Here is a 14,469-nt window from a genome sequence, read left to right as displayed (position 1 = left end):
TCCAATTTGGGGGGGCTCTGGGGGCACACAGGGGGGGAGGAGGGAAACCCTGTTGTGCAAGAGGAAGTCTTTGTGCAGACCTTCTGTTGACAGGACTTCTTGGGAGAAACCCACCCAATGTATACATCCAACCCTCATTTTTCCAAGAGATTGTCAGATCATTTCACTACATCAGGACTGCAGTTCGGCTGAGGATGGCTGACATAGCACAACTGGCTGCTGGACCTGTCATTTCTTTCAGAGTGCTTCCAGGCAGTCTCTGTTTTGTGAGAGGGATTCAAGGACATACTGTAAATTTAGGGTGGTGCACTTAAAGTGGATTAAAGTGCTCTTTCACTCTACAAACCCACTTCTTGCGGTTAGGAAAATGACAGGGAAATGCATTGAAAAGCATGGGGTGAATGAATGACCAACAGGAAGACACGTTTGCACCCCTCAAGCAAATCAGGAGAAGGCTGGATGAATACTCATTCTTATATACCTGCCCCATGAACATACCAGAACAAATGTTCAGTAATGGCTGAGCAGACATCGTCTAACTTCCATATAAGCTTTGTGCAAGCAAATCAGAACGAATGCTCAATAAATAGGTCATTTGGAGAAGATGCAAGAAGTGCCCTTTGGGCTAGCATACATTGGGAGAAAGTCACAATCTATTTATTTGAAGCTATTTCCAAAACCACGTGAGAAGCCTTCACTTCAGGTACCCCAAGATGCCGTGCTGCACATTAAACAACCTTTCTCCTCCAACAACACCCCAGTATGCCCAGTAGACTTACCCAGTGCCATTCTCAAAATAAAAAATAAAATAAAAAAGCAAAGCCTTTTTCTCTGTGGCAGGCTGCCACCTTTCACCTACAATGTTGCACAAAATGGAAGTGGAGTACCATTTACAGGATTATTATTATCCAGTGTTTACAGCTAATGGATTTGTGTTACAGCTTCATTTTACAAGGACTCTTCTCTTCTTTTAATTCACCCTTAGGTCTGTCACTTTATTCCCCCCTCCCCGTCATCCTTATAAAAGCCATTATCTTTCCATTAGCAAACCTGCTAGATAGCTCTTCCTATGCTCTTTGATCTGCCCAGCACCTGTTTCCATTTTTTTTTGTGCCCCCACAATTACTCTCAAGAATTTTAAAGAATTAGTTTGCTGAGAGCTACTTCACACGCACAGTAGTACATTAATTAACGTAAGATGTGTGGCGGGATTGGCATCGCTGCTTTTTCCTGCCATAACAACCCCCCTCTTTGTGCGAAGCAAGTCTCAGATGCAAGCTCTGCAGCAAACCCTTTTCGCCAGCACGACGGAAAGGTAAAATATTTGAGCGGGAACCAAATTATGCACACTCCCTTCTCCGTTGATTTGCAAAGGTTGTCGACCCCTCTGCATATTATTAAGCACGGCCTGCTTGCCTTTTGCACATTGTCTATCACGGAGTCTTGAAAAAGCTTTTGCCTCATCTTAAAGTGCTGGAGAATGGGACTCCTCCCCTCTCCAATCTGACATTAACAAATACAGAGCACAAGGTCTCGTGTTCTATCACTTGCCATCTCTAGATTAAGGCAGCCAGTGAAAATTGAAATGTAATAAGGGAGTGGTGGTGGTAAAAATATAACAAACTGGACCACTGGCAATTTACTGCCCTATCTGGGTGCCCTAAAATCTGTCTCCTGAAACGGGTTGCCTCACTTTTCCTAACAGTGGCTGCAGACTCTCCAAGTGTCTCTATTTTCCAGGGACAGTTCCGGATTTATAGAACCTGTTCTGGTTTCTAATTTGATCCCAGAATGTCCTGCTTTTCCTTAGGGTGTCCCTATTTTCATTGGAGAAATGTTGGAGGGTATGACATTATGCAACCTCCCAGCCGAGGTGATGCTACACAACCTTTAGAAGACATTTGAAGGTAGCCCTGCATAGGGAAGTTTTTACTTTGAAAGATCTACATTGGCTCCCAGTACGTTTCCGAGCACAATTCAAAGTGTTGGTGCTGACCTTTAAAGCCCTAAACAGCCTCAATCCAGTATATCTGAAGGAGCGTCTCCACTCCCATCGTTCTGCCCAGACACTGAGGTCCAGCGCTGAGGGCCTTCTGGCGGTTCCCTCACTGTGAGAAGCCAAGTTACAGGAAACCAGGCAGAGGGCGTTCTTGGTAGTGACAGCCGCCCAGTGGAACACCCTCCCACCAGATTTCAAAGAGAAGAACAACTACCAGACTTTTAGAAGACATCTGAAGGCAGCCCTGTTTAGGGAAGCTTTTAATGTTTAACAGGCCACTGTATTTTAATACTTTGTTGGAAGGCACCCAGGGTGGCTGGGGAGACCCAGCCAGATAGTAGTAGTAGTAGTAGTAGTAGTAGTAGTAGTAGTAATAATAATAATAATAATAATAATAATAATAATAATAATAATGTTTTGTTATGCTTTTATATATGTTGGAAAGTGCCCAGAGTGGCTGGGGCAACCTAGTCAGATGGGCGGGGTATAAATAATAAAATCTTCGGGGCAGAGAGGGACAAAGGCATACACCAGGGGTAGTCAGCCATTTTATACCTACCGCCCACTAATGCATCTTTCTTGATGGTAAACTTTCCTTACCGCTCACCAGTGCTCGATGGAAGGAGGATTCAGCTTGTGCCATAGAACCCCCTACTGCCCACCTAGAATCCTGAAACACCCACTAGTGGGCGGTAGGGACTAGGTTGACAACCCCTGGCATACACAAACCACATTTTATACATGGATAACTCAGCTGGTAGAGTATGCAGCTCTTCATCTCGGGGTCATGGGTTCAAGCCCCATGTTGGGCAAAGGATCATGCAATAATAATATTAATAATAATATTATTATTAATAATAATAGTTTATTTATACCCTGCCCTCCCCAGCCAAGACCAGGCTCAGGGCGGCTAACACCATGTATAAAAACAATTGATTGAAATACAACTTAAAAAGCAAGATTAAAATGCAACATTAAAATGCAGCCTCAATTTCAGCAGAAACTCAAATCAAAAACTTTTTGGGGGATGAAAATGTCAAGTCTTCACCAAGGCTAACTATCCAGACTGGTCCTACGTGGGCCAGAAAAAAGCCAGGGAAGTCCCCAAAAAGGAGTTCCATCACAGAAGGAGAAAGGAAAAAAAGAAAGAGGGGGAGGGAATCAAGTCGATTCCAAGCCAAAGGCCAGGTGGAACAACTCTGTCTTACAGGCCCTGCGGAAAGAAATCAGATCCTGCAGGGCCCTGGTCTCATGAGACAGAGCGTTCCACCAGTGTTGAAAAGGCCCTGGCTCTGGTTGAGGCTAATCTGACTTCCTTAGGGCCCGGGACCTCTAGGGTGTTGATATTTATAGACCTTAAGGTCCTCCATGGGGCATACCGGGAGAGGCAGTCCCGTAGGTACAAGGGTCCTAGGCTGTGAAGGTCAAAACCAGCAACTTAAATCTGACCCTGTACTCCACCGGGAGCCAGTGCAGCTAAAAAAGCACTGAGTGAATATGCTCCCATGGCAGGGACCCCGTGAGTCTCGCTGCTGCATTCTGCACCCGCTGGAGTTTCTGGGACAGCTTCAAGGGCAATCCCGCGTTGAGCGAATTACAGTAGTCAAGCCTGGAGGTGACCGTCGCATGGATCACCGTGGCCTGTTCGGGGTGGGAAAGGTTGGATAAGATGACCCTTGTGGTCCCTTCCAACTCTACAGTGCTATGTTGTGTGCATTAGGAGGCTGAGGGCAGATGGGGGGACAACTATCTAATCAAAAGAGGCCATGGAGGGGTGCAATGTTGGCAAGTAGGCTCGATCCCTCAGAGATGGGGTCTTTAGCACAATTCTTGGAGACCAGGAAAAGGGAGGTCTAAATTCTGGGAGATCTCCTGTTGCTTCATGTCAGCCTAGATGAACAGGAGGGAAATATACTTCTGTGTATTCAAGCAAAGCAGAGTGCCTACATGATTTATCTATGTTGGAAGGAGAGGGCTTTGTTGTTGTTGACATTATTTGCTTAAAGAGACAACACTTTGGAGCATTGGCTTTCATCACAGTAAGATAGACCCTTCCAGCAGCAGACCTCAAAAAGGCTTCTACTTGCAACATTGGGTGTCTGCTGAAGGTTGGAGAGGAGCTAGATGGACCAATGACGTCCCTCTTGCTTGGTAAGGCAGCTCCCTACATCAGTCTCAGTAATTGCTTTTGACCTAGTCTCTTCTTCATTCAGGATCATTAAGTCGTCATTAAATGATCCCTATTGGGGCTGATATTTATGGTAGAGTTCCCAAACTGTGAGGAAGACAGATCTTCTAAAGCCAATAAAACAAACAACCAGCTCGCCAGATATGGCCATCATTTTTCCTCCACTATCTACCCCGGGTTTCATTCTGAGCTAGGATATTAAGTAGCCTTGTAGAAAACAAGTTCTGGAGAAAGAATGGAGGCATAAGTCTTCCTTCCTGCCACTGGAAAGTGTGTGTGTGTGTGTGTGTGTGTGTGTGTGTGTGAGAGAGAGAGAGAGAGAGAGAGAGAGAGAGAGAGAGATTATTTGCAAAAAGAAATGAACCATAATTGGGCATCGCACAATTGCATCATAAAATTCAGAGAGCTGTGAATTTTGAAGGATAGCTATGTTTTGCTTCTCACATTGTGTGTGGAGAAGAGGTAGGTTTGCCTTCAAGTGTGAACTGAATGGAATTTATCCTTCATTCTTACACACTGATAAAGAAATTATCTGTTGAATCTGTTGATAGTTTCTCAGCCATTACCTGACAAAGGATTTGAGGTGCTGGAGCATCTTTTCCCCTTCCCACGTATATAAAAAGGTGTGGTGTTTTGGAATCACAATACACCCAGAATTTCATGCTTTACTTTTCAGGTTTAGATAACTTAAATGCCCTTATTAGACATTTTTCACTAAGTGGCATAAATGGTTCGCCAACTGTAACATTCTTGCGTGGCATGAAGCATGTTTGCAAGCACCTTCCACAAGTCCCACAGAAAGGCAAGCTTACCTCTCCCATTGGTAGGGCAGCATTTGAAGCAATCATCCAATCGGAAGGCTTGCTTGGTCCACTTAAAGCAAGCCAGTGAAATTGTGCCTTGGAAATGTTGAGGGTCGCCCACATCACCAAATTTTGCAAATACTTTTTCATGCGCAGAGAAAAATGGTCATCTAAAGGCTCTCAAGTGGTTTGCAAAAAATTGCAGGTGCAATTGGAAGAAACTGAATTTGTTTTGTGCTGAATGATGATGAAAAAGAAGACAGTTTTCCTGAATCACAAGGAAGGTTTTCCTTGTAAAACAAAGTTTTCTAAATTCAGGTATGAATACTCACACCACTTATATATTAAGAAAAGCAAATGTTTTGACTATTGTGAAAACAGTCAAACTACTGTTGTTTTTTTAAACCTCTCTGCCTCTTTCTCCCACTAAATGAGTAGACCAGGTTAAGCATTTGTAGACATAATGAGCATTTGCAGACAGGATGAGTAACTAATAAATTTAAACAGCATTTGGCAGGATCCCTTTGACCTCTAGCACCATATGTGCACGGTTTTCGATTTTCTCAGTCTTTCCAATGAATAGAGGTAAAACTGACCCCAAAGCCATAAGAATGAAAACATTGATTTTCTCCCCACTAAATTAATGAATTGGGAAGAACCAAGAACACTGCACAGTAACTCACATCTTGTCATAGAACACTGACACAAAAAGCTTTGTTGTTTCCTCCCTTCCAGTGCTGTTGGGGTATGCGTTCAACTCAGTCAACCCACATTATACCACATCAGGTCATTGGTGCATAAGCTCAGTGCTGTCTACACTGATAGGCAGCAGCTGTCCAAGGTTTCAGGTAGGAGTTTACCCAAGTCCTACCTGGAAATGCTGGGAATTGAACCTGGTACATTCTGTGTGCAACAGAAAATGCTCTAGTGTGAGTGTGAGAGCCAGTGTGGTGTAGTGGTTAAGAGCGGTAGATTCGTAATCTGGTGAACCGGGTTCGCGTGTCCGCTCCTCCACATGCAGCTGCTGGGTGACCTTGGGTTAGTCACACTTCTCTGAAGTCTCTCAGCCTCACTCACCTCACAGAGTGTTTGTTGTGGGGGAGGAAGGGAAAGGAGCTGCTTTGAGACTCCTGAAGGGGAGTGATAAAGTGGGATATGAAATCCAAACTCCTCCTCCTCCTCCTCTTCTTCTTCTTCTTCTTCTTCTTCTTCTTCTACTACTATGGAGCTACAGCCCAGCTGTTTTACATTCCTATGGATTTGAGCTGGGGAGATTTTATATATATCAGGCATAGGCAAACTCAGCCCTCCAGATGTTTTGGGGCTACAATTTCCATCATCCCTTACCACTGGTCTTGTTAGCTAGGGATCATGGGAGTTGCAGGCCAAAAACATCTGGAGGGCTGAGTTTGCCTATGCCTGATATATATAAAGGCTGAATAATAATAATAATAATAATAATAATAATAATAATAATAATTATTATTATTATTATTATTATTATTATTATTATTATTATTTATTTATACCCCGCCCATCTGGCTGGGCTTCCCCAGCCACTCTGGGCGGCTTCCAACAAAATATTAAAATACAGTAGTCCATCAAACATTAAAAGCTTCCCAAAACAGGGCTGCCTTCAGATGTCTTCTAAAAGCCTGATAGTTGTTGTTCTCTTGACATCTCATGGGAGGGTGTTCTACAGGGCGGTTGCCACTACCGAGAAGGCCCTCTGCCTGGTTCCCTGTAATTTGGCTTCTCGCAGTGAGGGAACTGCCAGAAGGCCCTCAGAGATGGACCTCAGTGTCTGGGTAGAACAATGGGGGTGCTCTTCTGTTTTACAGATGTCCTTCCTACGTATCTTGGCTCTCAGACTCCCCACAGCTGATGAGGCAGGTAGCTGTTTTCAAATCAGCAGTAAGACAAAACCCCAAGGTGTTCGCATTAGAGACCTGAAAATTTGTTCCCGTGTTTCGAGTACCAGCATCCAGACCGAATAATGACTCTGCCTCCCTGATAAACGACTGCTTTCCCACACTGCCCCCTTTTCAGTTCGCTCCATTATATCCTTGATTATACATCCATGGTGGCAATCCATTTCTGGGTCCATGCACTTCATTGCTTCGAAAAGAAACTCCCTTTTACAGCTGCCAAAGCAACAGAAATAATGTCAGTCACATTCACAGAACCAGCGAACCATATAATACCATTGACAGCTAACATACGTGACTTTAAGCACCCTGACTCCCGCTAGATTGATAACCCTGCAATTGCCATTAGGAATGTGGTCCAGGAGTGTGGGATGGCATGGTGTTTGTGAAGTACGCTCTTGGAATTTTTCAGTGACCTTGTCAGCCCTAAGTGTAGCAGTTTAGCCAATGTTAAGGCACACACACTCACGAAAATCAACGCTGATGAACTGTAATTGCCCTCTCATTCCGTTTCTCCATTAGCTAAAACTGTCCAAAGAAGTAAAAGTACTGTTATCTGATTAACAAGAAGGCAACAGCTGACATACAGTTCAGTGTTTTGAGGGAGAATCTACTGGCAAAAAATAATCACAATTTCTGTCGAAGAACACCAAGTCTTTGGAACAGATCCATTATCCTGCAGCCTCTCGCTGTGGTTTCCATAGTTCTGAAAAATGTACGTAACTACTTTACCTCTCTAAATTGTGGTGTTATGGTAATTATTTTGGAGCTTTACCTGTTTTCACAGTGGCCATGTAGCCAAATCTTCATGTACAACTTTTCATATTTTTTTCAGATGACACAACCTTCACTGAAGCAGACCTGTCAGCTCAGAGCAAGAAACAGGGCACCCTGATTTTCAGACTGGTTTTATATCCTCCACTTTTAAAATATGATCTCCTGGTTTGGACAGTCACCTGCACCAGGGTGAACACAGCTGGGTAAATTAACCCACTCACAGGGTGAAATTCAGTGTTGTACTCTTCCAGTCATTCTGCCTGCAAAAAAATTCCTGCTTGCCGGATGGAACAATCTCCCCTCTCTGGGATTTATCCCAAGTCCAAGTGGATGTGGGTGGCGCTGTGGTCTAAACCACTGAGCCTCTTGGGCTTGCCGATCAGAAGGTTGCCGGTTCGAATCCCCGCGACAGGGTGAGCTCCCGTTGCTCTGTCCCAGCTCCGGCCAACCTAGTAGTTTGAAAGCACGCCAGTGCAAGTAGATAAATAGGTACTGCTGTGGCAGGAAGGTAAATGGCATTTCCATGCGCTCTGGTTTCCGTCATGGTATTCTGTTGTGCCAGAAGCAGTTTAGTCATGCTGGCCACATGACCCAGAAAGCTGTCTGTGGACAAACGCCAGCTCCCTCGGCCTGAAAATGAGATGAGTGCCACAGCCCCATAGTCGCCTTTGACTGGACTTAACCGTCCAGGGCTCCTTTACCTTTTTTTACCTATCCCAAGTCCACCCCAGAGCCAATTTCAGTGGCTGGACTTCAGCTCCCATCAGTCTCAGCCAGCATGCCTATGGTCAGAGTTTATGGGAGTTGTAGTCCAAAACACCTGGAGGCAGTGGCGTAGCGTGGGGGGTGCAGGGGGGGCCGGCCGCACCGGGCGCAACATCTGGGGGTTAGGGTTAGGGGGCGCAAATCCACAGGTTAGGGGGCGCAAATTACTTGCCTTGCCCCGGGTGCTGACAACCCACGCTACGCCACTGCCTGGAGGGCACCAGGTTGGGGAGTGCTGCTTCACACCAGAGCAGGGTTGCTTAGGATATCTTTGCTAGCTAGTTAGAATAAAACTGAGCTGAGCTGCCAAATAGCTCAGATCTAAGATAATACAAGCCCTTAAGGATTGTTTGCAAGCCTCTTGCTTATATGTTAAACAGCAGGCATCTATATTAGCATTTCCAGAGTAAAATAATGCAGGAATAACTCGGCTTTAATGTAGAGGACTATACATTATAATGCTTTTGCCTCTCAGTTCACTTGCCAAATACAGCCTGTTTCAGGGACTATATATACTGATTTACAAACAAAGATACATATTGTTCGTGTGTGTGTGTGTGTGCGTATCTTTAGGCTGCCTAAAATGGAATAGAAGGGCAGAAGTATTATAAGAAATAAGACACAGCAAATAATAAAACAAAGGCAAAGGCAAGTTTAAATAGGTCTAAATGAAATGAAAATTAAGGCTCAAATACAATGTCCAGAGATCGTAGTGCCCTGCCCCCCCCATGCTTTTTCAGAGTGAGATCTTGATGCGAAATCACACAATATCATGGCACCCAAATGGGCTGCCGTGTTCTCATGGGATAAAACAGGATGTCCCAATTTTTTTAGTACACTTGAGGGGGTATGTGCTTGAGGTATTCAGTATTTACGAATTCCTAATCTGCACATTCAAAACTAATTTGTGGATCAAAACTTAGCTGACTGCCAGATTTTACACATCTCTGAATGTTATGACGTGGCTCTTGACAATTTAAACATATCAAAATATGCATGGTGCGTTTGGGTTTTTGTTTAATTTTTTTTTTAAAATGTAAATGAATGGACTAGAACAGAATTATGGGTAAAACTGACAGACTAACCCATCTCTAATCACTATGGACTGTTGGGTTGTAAAATGGATGATGGTGTCATCGCACACTCACAAGGTAATACGAGACCTTAATAATTTTATAATGCTTAATTTGTATTGTATCTCTTTCCTTGACTTTCAGAAGAGGACTTTCTTCTTTACCAAAGTAACTTCTTTCTGCCTACTTACACTTCTTTCATGCCTACTGCAGCAGGGCAGTTGGAGGCACCACATTGCTCCTCTCCGTGGAATGACACGTAATCAGTTTTTTAAAAAAAGATGAAAAAAATCCCCCTTTTGTTTATACTGTTAATAACAGATGTTGCTCTGCGACATCACACATGCTGTTTAATATTATCAAAACAATTATTCATTTATTCATCTTTGCACAGTGTGTGCAAGCTGGCATTACAGATCTTGCAGGCACGGCCTTCATGAATGCATAAACCCAAAATGGATGTCACATATAATCAATCACCCTCTGCATCCCCACTCCCATCACCCTTCCTAATCTTTGGTCTGAAGTGTTCCTAACATTATTGCTGACAAACTGATACGGATGTGGTGGGCAAAACTTTGGGCACCCACTGAGACCTGCTGAGATGCTTGAGATCTCACCCTATTTTCACATAAAGTCAATAATAACCCTGTCATCGGCCCCAGAAGGCAGCAGAATGAGATGTCTTCTAGATTAGATGCAGGAAAGTTCTAAAGCAACCTAGAGTATCAGCAGTGGGTGAAAGGAGCTGGAGAAGGCAGCCCTTGATGATCAGGAGAAATGGATAATGTAACCAGATAGCTGCTCTGAGTGTGTACCCATAGAATAGAATCACAGAGTTGGAAGGGACCCTGAGGATCATCTAGCCCAACCCCGCACAATATAGGAATATGCAGCTGTCCCATACAGAGATCGAACCTGAAACCTTGGCGTTATCAGCACCGAGCTCTATCCAACTGTGCTATCCAGTGCATGGCTGACTCCAGCAAAAGATTTTCCTCATGCATAAAGGTGTTTCTTAAGGGTCAAATGGCTTGGATCCAACACATGGGGTTTCTGATGTACACATGCAACAAAACAGCTTAACTTTGAGTAGAATGCTCTCTGTGTTGTTTTCTTTATAGAAATAAAAGAGCTACCATTTTATATAACAGAAGCTGAAAATTCTGGAAAGGGTTCTGGAATATCTTACAGAGGGGAGATTCCAACCTACCTGCCTTCAGGCATCTTCTGGCTGCATCCTTAGATAACACTGTACCGCTGTCCACATTGTATCCTTGACCCGCGATGCTTTTCCTTTGCTCCTTTTTCAAGTTGCATGTTCTTAATCTGGGCACTGCTAGAACAACATATCCATCGGAACCAGCAGTTATGGTGTGTTTCATGCACACTATAGAGCAGCCATGATGGATCAAAATGGCTGACGAAGGCTGATCGCTGAAGAATGGATGCTTTTGAATTATGGTGCTGGATCCTGAAGCTGAGACTCCAATACTTTGGCCACCCCATGAGAAGAGAAGACTCCCTGGAAAAGACCCTGATGTTGGGAAAGATTGAGGGCACAAGGAGAAGGGGACGACAGAGGACAAGATGGTTGGACAGTGTTCTCGAAACTACCAGCATGAGTTTGACCAAACTGCGGGAGGCAGTGGAAGACAGGAGTGCCTGGCGTGCTCTGGTCCATGGGGTCATGAAGAGTTGGACACGACTAAACGACTAAACAACAACAAATGCCATGTCTCTGTCCCTTCTGTAGAAGTTGCTTGGGCCTTTGGGCACATGATTGCTGCTTTCGATGAGGCTCCTGGAGACCTTGGTGTTATGTAATCCAATGAGCATTAATGCACTGGTCAGAATTTGCTATGTTGTAGCATTGAATGGATCTATCCGTCATTCTCTACACAAAGTTTCAGGTTACATCTGATTAACTTCATTTACCCAAAAGCAAAGTCTGAAACATTCAGCTAACCATATGTTTTTTATAGACAGCTGAGTCAGCTGAGTCTTGGGTAATGTATGGCATGGTCCTTTGAATGACCACGTGAAGGACAGTCAGTTGAAAAGATTTGGTTCCCTTGACCTTTCAGTGCCAAGGTAAAAGGCATCCCAAGCAGAAGGCTAATTAGTCTGTCTTTGTTCCTCTTTCTAATTACAACATGTAGCAACTTGAATGATGGCCCTCTGGCCTTGTTTGGATGGAAAAACAACAACTGTTTGCCTAGCCCCAGTTCTTCATTCAGTTTTATGGTATTATACAAGTTGCGTTCTGGGACGTCGCAGTGGAGAATTCAAGGTCAAGCTGAACCGAGAGCTCCAGTTGCGGACTTAATTTTGCCTTGAGTTGTTGACAGCAGGGGCTGATAAGGATCTTTCGACAGAGCTGACCTTTGTTTGCTGCCACGGCTGGGACATTTCGTTTTGCATGAGACTTTCTGAGGCTGGACCAAAGGTCAGAGTCGTTCAGTGCATTGCGGCCAGTGTTCCCATAATTAAAACACTCATTAAACCTTTTTGGTTAACATCTCTGTGTTTTCATTTTGAGAAATCCATTAACTACTAGGCACATCAAAAGATTAGCTTTAGATCTGCTGGGAAACAGCTGTGGTGTTTTTTTTAAAAAAAAGAATTGTACAAGAAACTTTACCTGTTAAGCAGAAGTAACACAAAAGTGCCGAGCATCCCTTAAAGTGGGGACAGGTATTTTTTTGGCCCAGAAGACAAATGACCTCTTCATCTGGTCCTTTGGGATCTTCCCAGGTCCTAGACTCTCCTGAGCCACACCCTTCATGAACCCTGATGTGCACCTTCCTGGTGTCTTTTTGCCTGGCTGGAATGTACACTTGAAATCAGATTACACTGCAGTGCCTCTGGCCCTGCTCTCCACAGGCATGCAACCTTGAGAAGGAAAGGAGATGTGACCCACAGGCAGAAAATATTTCCCCACCCCTGACTTAAGGGCCGGAAAAATGACCACAGACAGAACTCTATTTCTCTCTCTTTAAGCAACCAAGGTGTTGTTCCTTGAAGATGCTTAGACTGAGAGTTGGATGGTGTGCTTAACTTCAATATGTCATTATTGATGACTCGACACATTGCAGACTGTTTTTAACAAGCAAACAAGCAAACAGCAAAGCAACAACAAGCAGCAGTATACATTCTGAATTCAGACTATAGAAGTGACCATAGGAGCAAACTCCTAGGGGCTAAGGTCCCTTTGGCCCCCTCAATAAAATATTTGAGGGGGACACTTACGCCAAGTTGATGGGCATTGCCATTCTGATGGTATGTGTGTGCCATGTCTTGTGATCAATAATGTGGGGTGGGGCTTACCCCAATATTTTATTCAAGTTGGCACCCCTGGAAGTGAGTGACAGGAGTGAAGGGTGAATCAAAGGTGTGTTTTTCTCTAAAGCCACAGGAATCTAAGCATCATAGAGAAAGCTTAGCCATGTAAGTGAAGAAATGGTAATTAGCAAAGATAATATGACTAAAATAGGGTAAAAAGTAAAGGTAAAGGGCCCCTGGACAGCTAAGTCCAGTCAAAGGTGACTATGGGGAGCGGTGCTCATCTCACTTTTCAGGCCGAGGGAGCCAGTGTTTGTCCACAGACAGCTTTCCGGGTCATGTGGCCAGCATGACTAAACCACTTCTGGCACAACAAAACACTGTGATGGAAACCAGAGTGCACAGAAAAGCTGTTTACCTTCCTGATGCAGCAGGACCTATTTAGCTACTTGCACTGGCATGCTTTTGAACTGCTTGGTTGGCAGGAACTGGGACAGGGGAATGGGAGCTCACCCTGTCACATGGATTCGAACTGCCGACCTTCCGATTGGCAAGCCCAAGAGGCTCAGTGGTTTAGGCCACAGTCCCACCTGCGTCCCTGGTGGCTAACATACAATGCCACAATGAAATGTTATAATTTGGTTACTGTTCTCTACTGGGTTTTCTTCATTTTGGCAGCAGGCTGAGCCTTTCCCCAATATGAACCACAGATTTTTCCTGTTGCCACACTGTTTTAAAATCTGTAGCGGATGTCTTCCACTTTGGCACTGTTGGAGAACATGCAAGGGTTCAGATGCTGCTGACTTCCTCATACCAGCATGTTTCATTCCACATAACTAGCTTCCCTATATAAGCATTATACCCCTTCTAAATGCTTTAAGTAATCTGTCGACCTGTCTGTCCAATTTCTTGTGGGAGATGCCCCATTAGGAAGATCAGACAGAAGGGAGAGGAATTGCCTCATTTGGTCTGCCTGTGACTTCACTTGTGAGAAATCATCATCTTCATGCATCTTTTCCATAGCAACTACAAACGAGAACAAACCCAGCAATTACTGACCAGTGCACTGCGCATTTCATTTTTTAAACCAGTTGACCATTTACAGCATACTGCATTACATAATGAAGCAAAATACTTTTAACGCCCATGTAACAGCGTTCAGCCTGGACACTGAGGTCCAGCTCTGAGGGCCTTCTGGTGGCTCCCTCACTGTGAGAAGTGAGGTTACAGGGAGCCAGGCAGAGGGCCTTCTCGGTGGTGGCGCCCACCCTGTGGAATGCCCTCCCATCAGATGTCAAGGAAATAAACAACTACCTGACTTTTAGAAGACATCTGAAGGCAGCCCTGTTTAGGGAAGTTTTTTTATGTTTGATGTTTTATCGTGCTTTTAATATTCTGTTGGGAGCAGCCCAGAGTGGCAGGGTATAAATAAATTATTATTATTATTATTATTATTATTATTATTATTACATCTTGTATGTTTCTGGAACAATGCAACTATATTATATGGATATTTATTCCCCAAGTATTTATCATTCCAAAACATGGTAAATAAAGACCATCTCTCTTGAAATCTTTTACCTTGCCTAATCTCTGCTCTCTTATAATATGTATGCTTTGATAAAACATTAATATTCCATTTTTAAAAACC

The 14,469-nt window shown here is 44.0% G+C and overlaps 1 long non-coding RNA gene across 3 annotated transcripts in view; it reads right to left on the bottom strand.

Annotated features, from left to right (window-relative positions):
- LOC309528285 overlaps positions 1–14,469 on the bottom strand; it is a 182,143-nt gene that overhangs the window by 69,483 nt on the left and 98,191 nt on the right. The window contains exon 3 of one of the 3 annotated variants that reach the window (XR_014217598.1): positions 6,790–7,134. The exons of the other annotated variants lie outside the window; for them this stretch is intronic. This is a non-coding gene — a long non-coding RNA (uncharacterized lncRNA). Of the gene's footprint in view, positions 1–6,789; positions 7,135–14,469 lie in introns of those variants that run through there. 3 annotated transcript variants of the gene reach the window in all.

Source organism: Podarcis vaucheri, assembly GCF_965113315.1.
Source record: "Podarcis vaucheri genome assembly, chromosome: 3".
NCBI lineage: Eukaryota > Metazoa > Chordata > Lepidosauria > Squamata > Lacertidae > Podarcis > Podarcis vaucheri.
The sequence above is the reverse complement of the archived record's forward strand: the minus strand, read 5'-3'. Positions and strand labels throughout refer to the sequence as shown.